The sequence below is a fragment of the Pan troglodytes genome, chromosome 2 (assembly GCF_028858775.2).
Source record: "Pan troglodytes isolate AG18354 chromosome 2, NHGRI_mPanTro3-v2.0_pri, whole genome shotgun sequence".
NCBI classification, from domain to species: domain Eukaryota; kingdom Metazoa; phylum Chordata; class Mammalia; order Primates; family Hominidae; genus Pan; species Pan troglodytes.
Window position 1 is genome coordinate 155,222,850 of NC_086015.1, and position 13,203 is coordinate 155,236,052.

The 13,203-nt window shown below is 32.6% G+C and overlaps 1 long non-coding RNA gene across 1 annotated transcript in view; it reads right to left on the reverse strand.

Annotated features, from left to right (window-relative positions):
- Positions 1-13,203, reverse strand: part of LOC107970814 (uncharacterized) — an 86,681-nt gene that overhangs the window by 5,874 nt on the left and 67,604 nt on the right. Inside the window, exons 5-6 of the long non-coding RNA XR_008547148.1 lie at positions 5,233-5,333; positions 4,915-4,969 (exon numbers count right to left, since the gene is read on the reverse strand). This is a non-coding gene — a long non-coding RNA (uncharacterized LOC107970814). The remainder of the gene's footprint in view (positions 1-4,914; positions 4,970-5,232; positions 5,334-13,203) is intronic.

The window sequence follows — 13,203 nt, forward strand, 5'->3', positions numbered from 1 at the left end:
CTCCTCAAATATTTGAAAAACGGCCGCAATCTGTGAGAAATTACCACACTCATGAATACCTATTAAGATTTTAATACCAAGTTAACTTGCAAGATACTTTATTGTTTTGGAGATGAATTTCTTTTTACAAGTCAAACAGATTTTTTTTGTATATGACTCTGGCCCAGGAGAGGGCAGACCATCACACGTAAAGAATTTTAACTTAAGCTTTTAAAGAAATAATGTTTATGGCATGACTAAGTCCTTAAAAAAGGAAGTGGCAATTCATCCTCAAAATATGTTGTTTTTTTCTCTCAGTATTTCCATTTCCATTTGTAATCATCTTCAAACACAAATACTCCTTTCTAAGTAAATTGTTACTGTGGTAACTTTGGTGTCATGATTATTGTTCCTTAAAAAGTTTACATTTATTCTGAAATTACACCTTTTTCACTGAGTAGTGAATGCCTTTTAAGATGAAAGTTTGCTGCTACTTATAAGGGAAACAAACAAAAATAAAAATACTATGGAAATGAATGGGTCTTATACTTTTTAAAGTTTTATTTTGTTTTTAATTGATACATAATGATTGTACATATTTGGGGGTAAAGTATGATGTTTTGATATATGTATACATTGTGTAATACTAAAATCAGGAAAATTAGCATAGCTATCACCTTAAATATTTATCATTGTTTTGTAGCAAGAGCATTCAAAACCCTCTCTTCTAGCTATTTGGAAAAATAAATACATTATTTTTAACCATGTTAACTATAATCATCAATAGAAAACCAGAAATTATTCCACCTAACTATAACTTTATACTCATTAACTAATCACTCTTCCTCCCTCCATTCTCCCCAGCCTCTGATAATCACTATCCTACTCTCTGTTTAAAATCAGATAAAGACACATCAGCGACAACTACAAAAAAACCCAGAGGCCAATATCCCTGATGAACATAGATACAAATATCCTCAACAAAATATTAGCAAACCAAATTATAGAACACATTAAAAATACCATTCATCATGAGCAAGTGGGATCCATTCCAGGGATGCAAGAATGGTTCGACATACATAAATCAATAAACATGATGTATAACATTAATGGAATCAAAAACAGAAACCACATAATCATTGCAATAGATGCAGAAAAAGCATTTGATAAAATAATAATAATTAATGTAATAAAATATATAATAAATAAAAACTCAAAATAAAAGCCCTCAACAAATTGGTTATAGAGGGGATGTACCTCAACATAATAAAGGCCATATATGGAAACCCACAGCTAATATCATACTGAGTTGAGAAAAGTTAAAAGCTTTTTCTCTAAGATCTACAACTAGACAAGGATGCCCACTTTCACCACTTGTAGTCAACATTGTACTGAAATTCCTAGCCAGAGCAATTAGACAAGAGAAAGAAAACAAAAGGGCATCCAAATTGGAAAAGAGAAAGCCAATTATTTGTTTTAGATGACATGATCTTACATAGAGAAAATTTTAAGTACTCCACATACAAAAAACCTCTTAAAACTGATAAATTCAGTAAAGTTGCAGAATACAAAAATCAACCTACAAAAGTAAGTAGCATTTCTATATGTCAACAGCAAACTGTCTTTTAAAAAATCAAGAAAATAACCCCATTTACAAGCACTGCAAAAAAATACCTAGGAATAAATTTAACCAAGGAAATGTGTAAAGACCTCTACAATGACAACTATAAAACATTGATAAAAAAAATCAAAGAGGACAAAAATCAATGGAAACACATCTTGTATTCATGGACTGGAAAAATTCATATTATTGAAATTCAACTTAAGTGTCCTTCAACAGTGGATTGGCTAAAGAAAATGTGGCATATATATGTGTGTGTGTGTGTGTGTGTGTGTATTTACCATGGAATACTACTCAGCCATAAAAAATTACATAATATCTTTTTCAGCAACTTGGATAGAACTGGAGGCCATTATCCTAGGTGAAGTAACTCAGGAATAGAAAACCAAATACCACATCTTGTCACTTATAAATGGGAGCTAAGCTATATGTACGCAAAGGCGTACAGAGTGGCAGTGCACATCGGAGACTCAGAGGGAGAGAGGGAAGGAAGGAGGGATGAAAAATTACCTGCTGGGTACAATGTATACTATTCAGGTGACAGGAACACTAAAAACCCAGACTTCACCATTATACAATTCATCCATATAAACAAAACCACTTGTACCCCTGAAGTTCTTGAAATTAAAAAAAAAACTTAAAAAATAGACATAAAAATAAAAAATTTAAAAGTCGGTCCAATACTTTTAAGTCAGCAAAGAAATGAATGCCAAACTAATTTATTTAAAAGAGAGAGACTGATGATATAAAGTTGAATAATCCAGTGAAATTAAACTCCTTTGGGTGACAAGTTAAACCCATTCACAACACACACTTTGTCTATAGAACAAACCTGCACATGTACCCCTGTAACTAAAATAAAAGTTAAAGAAAAAGAACCTTGAAGACCTTATCTTGACTTACCGTATTCCTGGAACTAGCACAGAAAAGGTCTTCACAAATGCTATATGAATGAATCAACAAGCCTAGAAAAATAACCCCCTTGCATGAACTTTAAAAAAAAAGTTAAGGCCATTTCCATTTCCAAACTATATAATAATTTAAAATTATTAAATAAGTTTTAAGATTTGAGAGACAATTTCTTTCTTCTAGACATTTAAAATATAAATTCTCACCATGTTAATATCTTTTTAAGTATCAAATGACTTTATTAAGCATACTACACAAGAGAACAGGAATATACGTTAAACTGGCTAAATAATTATATTATATTGTATTTGAGGTATTCCACTAAGATGGTCTACCAAGAATTCATTATAATCTTTTGTGCCCTTTTGCCATCTGGTTTAAAGTACGTTTGAGGCCAAATCCCAAAGTACAAAATGCCAGGTTGATGTTCAAAATAAGTTCAAGATTTTAAAAGTTATCCAAAAACTTATTTGCCTTTGCTTTTTCCATTCTTTGTTTAATGAGCTGATATTAAAATGACCTGCCATTATTAAGATAAGGGTTTAAAAATTGTAAACATATGTGCTAATTAGCATAAAATTAAACCCTGAAATTAATGGAAATCCAAGGAAGACTGGCTGCCAGGACATTTATTTTTCTGAAGTTTTATTTTCTTTCCTACGCTTCTGCCAGAGAACATGTACTAGTAACTGAATAAATTGCTCTAACGATTTCAGGTTTTGTTATGATACATAATTTTCAAAATTCAAAGAAAAATTTATGGGAACAAAATAATAATCTCCTAAACTCCAAAGAGATTAAAATGTGTTTACATATTTCATTAGGTTAATAAAAAGTTTTGTCAGTAATTACATGGAACGAAACTATTTTTCTCCAAAGTTTGAATAAAAACGAGTCTCATGCATTATATCTAGAATCATTATCTATAGCTCTATTGTTTTATATTATACTAGACAAATTTTTAAAATCTCATGTCCACATAATCTCACCCTGGAGAAACAAAGATTTCTAATTCTGAAATGGAAATTTTAAAAATAAACAGGATTAACTTTGAACTCCAAATAGGAAAATAAGCCTCAGTTCAGCTATTTTCCAAGTCTGGATATGGTTCAAAAGTCACAAGAAAAGTACAGCTAACTTAGACCCTTGATTTTATGATCCATTTGATTGGTTTTTGGTGACTTATTTAAAGGCATAACAACAAATCCTTTCATTATCTTTTCATGTAGTTTGAGAACTTTAGCAATAAAAAGGGAGACATGGTGTACTGTTCAGGCTCTCTGAACACTCTCAATAGTGAAAAACAAAGAAAGCTAAATACGTGGTTACAAAAGACTTACAACTTATGAATTTAGCTCATATAAAATATTTGGCTTGTTATATTTATTCATATATTTGGGAGCTGGATGGCTTTTCCTTGCCCTGCCTCCACGGACTATAAAATGTGTCAATTGTTCTAGTTTTTTAATCTTCCTGCAATTATTGGTTAGCAAACAATTATCCAGTTTTAAATCTTGAAGCACTCCTAATGGTAAACTTGTCCCCTCCCTCAGCTTGTAGATAGAAACTAATGTCCTAAAAGAACGCACAATTTCATTCTGTGGTCTGAATCAAAAATTTATCGTACTAAAATCAGACACACTAACTCATAATAATTTGTTCAATAATAAAGACTTCAAGAATTCTCTGTGAGCACTGTCACGAGGATGGACATTCAGGCTGAGGAGAGGCAGACGTGGTTAGCCACTCTGTTGGCCATCTGGTTACCCACGGTCCCCACGCATGCGCAGCTACATTCCCTGAGGTTTAGACATGTCTTTTTTCATGATGAAATTGGGGCTGAGATTCGCATTATTTAGTGCATTCTGGAGAAGGGCTCTGCTCAACTACCTGTACTGGAAGCTCCACACAAGCGTTATGCAATAGAAATATAAAGTGAGTCACAAATAGAATTTTAAATTTCCTACTAGCCTAATTAAGAAAAAAAGTAAATATAAATAGGTAAAAATATGTTTTCAAATATAATTTATTTGCCCAATATATCCAAAATATATTTTCATTGATTTCAACCTGCAATCACTATAACATTTTTTGAATGAAATATACACATTATTTTTTATCATACTATTTTCTAAATCCAGTGTGTATTTTACACTTACACCTCATCTCAATTCAGACTAGTCATATCCCGAGTGCTCAGTGTCCCCTGTGGGTAGTGGCGAGAGTATTAGACAGTGCAGTTCAACATTACTACTCTTCCACTTACCTACACAACCTCTAAAAATAAATGATTAAATAATTATAAACATTAAGAATAGCTTAACATGATAAATACAAATAAGCTGATGGCCAGTTTTTATATTAGATCACCAGGGTGTAGTATTAATAGTTAAGCGTGTACTCACTAATTACACGACCTTGGGCATATTGCTTAACCTCCTTGTGCTTCAGTTTCCTCATCTACAATATAATAGAAATAGAATATTACCTACTTCTTAGGGTTGTTGGAGGATTAAGTAAATCAATATGCTTAAAGCACATAGAACAATGCTGGGAGAGGCAAGTTCTGTTGGAGGATTATGTAAATCAATATGCTTAAAGCACATAGAACAATCCCGAGAGAGGAAAGTGCTCTGTAATTGATGGCAGTTATTATTAGTAGTAGTATTACTTCTATAGAACAGTGATTCTCAAAATATGTTTTAAAATACCACCAGCATTACCTGTGATCTTTCTACAAATGCAGAGGTACTTCGTGAGAATTTTTATTTTACTAAGATTCCCAGATGACTCTTACGCACAGTAAAATGTGGGTAGAAATAGCCTAGAGATTAAGGAGAGACATCATTAAAATGACCAATATGGTATCTAGAAATAACAATTTGTGCTATAATTTGTAAGAAGAAAAACTGTGGGAAATAGAGATATTAGGCAAATAGAAAGCTATAGAAATATCAAAATATAAAAAGGAAATTTGATATAGAGGCAAAGTAAAAGCACAAGGAATTCTAACTACACTAACCTACTTCCATTTTAAAGATTCATTACCAATAAGACTAACTCAGTACAGAGAAGGAAATAAAAGACAACAAAGGTAGAAACAAGTATCCCATTTTGGGATCTTTTTGTGTGTCTCACAACCCTCTACAATTAGTTACAGCCTGTTAATAGCCCAGTGAGGATGTTAAAACAGGTGATTTTTCCCCATTTGATAAATGAAGAGACTAAGACCTGGAGAAATCATGGCTTTCTTATATTACAGAGAATGAAATGGCAGAGTTAAAATAGGTATGACTAAAATGGCATGACAATGAAACAGTCATGACTAAAATCTTCTCAATCAAAACCTTGTATTACATGGGTGTATGGAGAATAATAATACTAATAATAATCATAATAAAAATAGTAGTTAACCTTGTTAAAGGATAGCTACTGAACCTCAGGGCTTGAAATATGTTAACTAAATAACAACAACAACCCTATGAGACAGGTGCTATTATTACTCCTATTTTATAAATGAAGAAATTGATGCATAATTAATTCTCTGAGCAAATTCTCATGGTTAAGTCACTGAGTCCAGCTTGTACTTAGGCAGTCTGGCTCCTGAAACCATTATTATTATTATTATTATTATTATTATTATTATTATTATTTGAGACCGAGTCTTGCTCTGTCGCTTAGGCTGGAGTGCAGTGGCACTATCTCCGCTCACTGCAAGCTCCGCCTCCTGGGTTCACGCCATTCTCCTGCCTCAGCCTCCCGAGTAGCTGGGACTACAGGCGCCTGCCACTACGCAAAGCTAATTTTTTGTATTTTTAGTAAAGATGGGGTTTCACCATGTTAGCCAGGATGGTCTCGATCTCCTGACCTCTTGATCCACCCGCCTCCGCCTCCCAAAGTGCTAGGATTACAGGCCTGAGCCACCGCGACTGGCAGAAACCATATTCTTAACAATTATAATATATATAATGCCTACTTAACTTACCAGTTAGGGCAGAGAGGTTGGTGAACTACACAAGACATAATTGCCCAATAATGTAATGCCCAAAATTTAGTAATAAATTTTCAAATAGTTCTTGACTTTATAAAATACATTATTCAGTTTCTTTTAACCCAAAGATATTTTTATGCATAGCTCTTTTAGAAAACATCTATTATATAAAGCAATATATGATAAATTGGCTATTAAAGTTAAAACTATGCCAAAAATGGATATGAAAGTGAATCTTTGAAAAGCATTCAAAGTTTAACTGAAAAATCATAAGTCTATCTGAAATAACTAATAATAATATTTTGTTGAACCTCTATCTGCAAGGGCTAGGTGTAGTGGGGAAGGATGGTAAGAAAAATTAACTTTGTCAACTAGTGGATTTTCAGGCCATTTTGACACATTCGGTCCATTTCAGTGACTTAAAGACCAAATGAATTAATAAAATCTAAATCTTCACTTCTTCACAGCAAAAGGAACTGTCAAAAGAATAAATAGACAACCCAAAGAATGGGAGAAAATATTTGCAAACTATGCATCCAACAAAAGTTTAATATCTAGAATCAGTACAAAGCTTAAATCAACAAGCAAAAAACCAAATAACCCCATTAAAAAGTGGACAAAAGACATGAAGAAGACTTCTCAGAAGAAGACATACAGGTGGCCAACAAACATATGTAAAAAATACTCATCACTAATCATCAGAGAAATGCAAACCAAAACCACAGTGAGACACTGTCTATCACTAGTTAGAATCATTATTACTAAAAAGTCAAAGAACAAGAGATGTTGGAGAGGCTGCAGAGAAAAGGGAACACTTAAACACTGTTGGGAGGAATGTAAATAGTTCAGCTACGGTGGAAAACAGTTTGGAGATTTCTCAAAGAACTTAGAAGTATCATTCAACACAGCAATCGCATTACTGAGTGCCTAACCAAAAGAAAACAATTTATTCTACCAAAAAGACACATGCATTTGCATGTTCATTGCAGCACTATTCACAATAGCTAAGTCATGGAATCAACCTAGGTGTCCATCAGTGGTGGACTAGATAAAGAAAATGAGGTACCTATACACCTGGAATACTATGCAGTCATAAAAAAGAATAAAATCATGTCTTTTCCAGCAACATGAATGCATCTGGGAACCATTATCCCAAGCAAACTAGCAGGAACAGAAACCAAATACTGCATGTTCTCACTTATAACTGGGAGCTAAACATTGGGAAAACATAAAGATAGCAACAATAGACACTGGGGGCTACTACAGTGGGGAAGAAGGCAGAGGAGTAAGAGTTGAAAAACTAACTTGTGGCTACTATGCTCAGTGGGTGACAGGATAATTCATACCCCAAACTTCAGCACCACACAATATAGCCAGGTAACAAATTTGCACATGTACCCCCTAAATCTAAAATAAAAGTTGAAAAAGAAAAAAGCTAGATAAACATATATATTGTTGAAATGTGGCAAATATTTGGAAAACATTGACTGGTATTTAAGATATCAATTTTAAAAAATAAAATACTTGATTTATTAGGCAGGATAATTTTATATTTGTCTTTTGTTTTAAAATTCAGTTACTGTCATAATTTTTAAAAGTTGACAGAAAGAAAAAAGAAAAACATCTAAATCTTCTTTTATGTAATAAATCAATCATATTAAATCTCATTATTTTTTGTTCCTGCACCTATCTATTTGAGTGATAAAGTTGATAAGGACAGAGAAGTCTATTTATGTTCAGTTCATCTCTGTCAAAAGCAGGAGATTACAGCTCCCCTCTTTTGATCACCACAGATGACCTTGAATGCTATGATGCAACCATTGCCCAAGTGGTGGTCCTTTTTATGAACTTGTAAACCCCAAATATCTGAGACAGGTGTCTGTTAATTTAGAAAGTTCATTTTGCCAAGGTGGAGAACACACACCAGTGACACTGCTACAAGAGGACCCGAAGACATGTGCCCCAAGGTGGTCAGGGCACATCTTGGTTTTATACATTTTAGGGAGACATGAGATATAAATCAATATATATAAGATGTGCATTGGTTTGTCCGGAAAGGCAGGACAACTCAAGCAGGAGGGGACTTCCAGGTCACAGGCGGGAGAAAAACGATTGCTTCTTTTGAGTTTCTGATTAGCCTTTCCAAAGGAGGCAATCAGATATGCATTTATCTCCGTGAGCAGAGGGTTAACTTTGAATAGAATAAAAGGTAGGTTTGTCCTAAGCAGTTCCCAGCTTGACTTTTTCCTTTAGCTTAGTGATTTTGGGGGCCCCAAGATTTCCAAGATTTATTTTTTTTCACATTTCCCCATTTCCTTTTTAAAAATTTTTTGGGGAAAACAATTTAGAAGAAAATGAGTCTCTGGTTTCAGGTTTTGTCTGATCTCTCAAGATTAGGATGGTTTTTTCCTAGACAGGTAGGTCCCAAGTTATTAGGAAAGCTAATTTTTAGCAAGTTGAGAAGTCTCATGTCCTATGAAGAGGAAATAGGGGGAGGGAGAAAAACAGCAATAAACAAAAGAACAATCCTGGAAAACTGATATAGGCCACATTACTCTGAAGTCCATACATCAGTAGGCAGGTATGAAAGTAGCTTATGTAAGTAAAAAGGTTGCTGTTATTTTCTTCTGAAGTTTAAGTTGTCTAGCTTCAGTTTGCAGGGCTTTACAAAAGCACAGCTTAGTTTTCAGTGACTCCAAATTAGGAAAAATGGGGGAAAAATTAAAAACATTATTTTGAAGACTTGTAGCCAACGAAAATTAGAATTCAGTCCAAACTGTAGAAAATAATAAAAGTTGAGAAACATTAGGCAAGATTAAAATCTAGAAACAGATGTACTATAGTTTTTGAAACATAATTTTTATCTCTCCAGTTTCCCATTTTTACTAAAGACACATCATTTTAGGACTGATCTGTTCATTATACTTGGCCAGATTATTTGCATAAAGTGCAGCAAGAATAATTATTTTTTACATAGGCTTTATAAATTGGCTTTTATGGAACTTTGTTCCATAGTAGGAATATCAGATAAGACTTTTTTTAAGTCTTAAAGTCTTTTGATTCCATCAAAGCCATGGATTTATACCATCAAATACCTATGATTTGGGTGAATTCTTCTCCTCTTAAGATCCCAAGATAACTTGGGGCCCTGGGCCTGTCAGAAAGTGACACACTTTGCTTACCACAGGTCAGGAACTCTGTACAGTGACTATGTAGACAAGATATGAAGCCAGTTTCCCAAGAGGCTTTTATTGGCTCTATAAGTCAAGTTTGATTCCTCAAAGGAAAGCATGCCATTCCTGTCAAAGCCTTGGTAAAATAACCAGTTTCTCCCATTGTGTCCTGTTACAAATGAAAACAGATTCTTATTGCACTTATGCAAATAACTATATTGCCATAAGTTAAGAATACTCATAAATACTTTCCAAATTTTGGAGGAATCAGGTAGAGAGAAATAAATATGCTTCAAATTTTGTTCATAGGAGTATACTTAATTGTTAAAAGCTCTCAATAGCTCAAAATAAAATTTTGCTTGACTCTGAAAAACAAAACAAAGGATCAGCAACATTTTAAGCAAAAAGTTAAAAAGATAACTTGTCTTCTATTAGTTCTGTGTGGTTAATTCCTGTGTTGCTTGATATTTACGAACATTTCAGCTCTTCATGAATCCTGAAAATTTTTCCTCTATTCTGATGTCACAGTCTCCAAAGTTATCAGAAACCTGCATTCATGAACACCTGTTAGAGTTTTACAGCTGATTAAAAAACCACCTTCTAAAGAGGACCAAAAGAAGACAACAATTGTTCATGGATGACAAAAAGTTTTTAGGCAGCCATAGTCAAAGACACAATTAATGAGGAAATTTGTTACCTCTGTGGCACACAATAATTTAACATAAAAATTATAGTTATTACTGATAATGTACACTAAGTCATATCAGAATTATAAGAGTTACCCATAATTTTGGAACACATAGCAGTTACATATTTATACAAATACAGCCCAAAGAAAACAAAACACCATTTCATATTTGACAATGCTTCCTGTATAATTTTTATACCAAATAAGCCAAATAGGTCATTTTTGGACTTTAGGAAAGCCGATATCTCAAAATTAATTAGGTCAGACAAAGACATAATTTATAATCTGATTTTGGAAAGTTTGTCAAATATCAAAGGTTTAAAACATTTGACATCATAAAATAGGATCACAGGTCATTGTCAAGTCATTTATTTAAACAAAGTGATAACTCAAAGATTTCAAAAAAAGGTGAAAACCTTCATTTTTTAGAGAGGAGAATTAATTTTCCAAATAATAAGCCCTAATGAAAACAGCATAAAGTCAATTAGATTTGTATTCCAAAATTTTATAAACAATCTGTAAAATTTTAATCTTTATAACTTCTATAATATACCTTTTATAACCTTTATAACCTTTATTAAGAAGTCAATTAATGCTTCAAGAAAACCTTGTTAATCTGAAACAGGGGTGCATATGCTGGTCTTGCATCAGTGTGCCTTTGACATTAATGGTTAATTTATTTAATTATAGATAAACTAAACTTATTTTATCTCTCAAAACTGGCCCTTAAAATTTGACATTCCCACATATTCTGCAATAGTCCCTGGGCCTTGAGGAGTTGAATAGATTTAATTTCTGACCATGTGTCTCAGGAATCTAATTTATTTTGATTGGCATCTTCTACATGGCCTAAAGATGAGGCTTTAATTACTGTCAGTGTTGAAGATTTCGCAAGACTTGGTGTCCTTTTTAGACCCAGAAGTCAAAGTCCTGTAACTCAATGTCACAAGGACTTTAAAAGCACATACAGAAAGATACACAGCTGTAATAACATTAATTAATTTTTTTAATCTCAGTTTTTTTTTCTAAGCAAAACCAAACTTAATAATAATGGCATAGGAATTATTTCAATAAAATGTAAAATCTGTAAGGCCAGTTACCAAAAGGCAAAAGGAAAGACCTTCTGCAATGCAAAGAATATTATGTTGGAAGAAAACATGTCCTTTAAACTTTTAAGAAAACCTTGTTAGCATCAGGCCACAACAAACAAAACTTGAGGGGAAAAAAAACTTCTATGAGTTGAAATGAGTTGAAGGAGACCATTGCTATTTCATGCCCTTTAAAAAGAGAGAGAAAACTGAAAATGGTGAGATGCAATACAAGTTGAACATTGGGTAAAAAAAGAAAATTAAAATCTCTTATAATTTCTTAAGAGCAAATCAATTACTTAAGAAAATTTTATTGCTCTAATCAATTATTTAGTGTATAAGTGTTTTTTACATCAAACCCAATATCTAGAAATACCATTATAATTTCCCTTTAGTTACAGACAACTTGATCATATAAAAGTTTTTTTTAATAAATCCTCTTATTGTGACTTAGACAGACCATTCATGACATGCTTGAACTTTCTGGTTTGTCCTAAACATCCCTTCTTCTTAAACAGCCAGGCATTTTATTCTAGGACTAAATTTACCATACAAGATTCTTTCTCATATAAAATTATTTCTCTTTAAGCTTTCTTACCAAAAAATATCTCTTTATTTCTATAACTTTCTTTATGTCTCTTATTTCCTGGCTCCTTTTACATTGTTGTATTCATAACCTTTGAATAAGCTTTGAATTAGACAAAAATTGTTCACCTTTTTAAAAAGGGCACTTGGTTTTTAAAAAGAATGTTATTCTACAATATATTTTTATTGGAAAATACCCAGATAATGAAATATCCATTATATAATTTAATATAATGTTCAATTCTAAGTTACGACAAGTTTGTCTACAAGTATCCCATTACATTTACCTAATTATTTTATTTTAATCATTTACCTAGATTATTTATGAAAACTGCAGTAGTCATTGTTTAAAGTTATGAAATTCACCATTGCAAAATTCTAACTGAGACAGTGAAAAAGATAACTAATTGACTCTGTCTTGCTTGTAATCTCCAAGCAGTCCTTATTCATGCCTGGACTTTGGAAGGAACTTAGTTTTTAGTTTAGCTTTGAAACAAAGATGAAAACAGTCCTTTCCCAAAACAAACCTCCTTACTCTTTGTGGGCTAGGCTGCCTAAAGCCACAAGAAATAATTCAAGATGTAGCTATTTTCATTAAACTTATATCAATGTCTTATTTATTAAAAATTACGCAAGCAAGGATCATTCTGTTTGGGGCTGGGTTTATAGTTTTGTAACCCCTACACCAAATTTTGACACCTTATAGTATTTGGCAGGGATAAGTATGAAATTGCTTGATTGATAAATGCAAACAAAAATGTATGCTGGCAATTCTTAAGACATTTCTGATTTATTTATTAAAGATTTTACTTAAGTTACATAAACTTGAAGAAGCATTTGATGAGTCCTTTCTTTTTTCCTGATAAAGTATTTGATTCAAGCATTTTATTTTTCTTAAGCCAATTAATTAGAGCTCTGTTATATATTTTCAGTACTGAAACATTGAGTACACAACACATAAATATATAGACATATGAGGTGTGCCCTTAGAAGTACATTTTATAAATTCATAAAGACATTTTGTTTCCCATCTTAGACTTTCAAATTCTTGATAACCTATTTCAATAGGTAACCTGTATCAATTATTGATAACCATAGGCAGTTGTCAGCTAAATAGTCTTAAATGTGATTATTAAAGGAAACAACTCAGGTGAAAATCAACTAGCGAA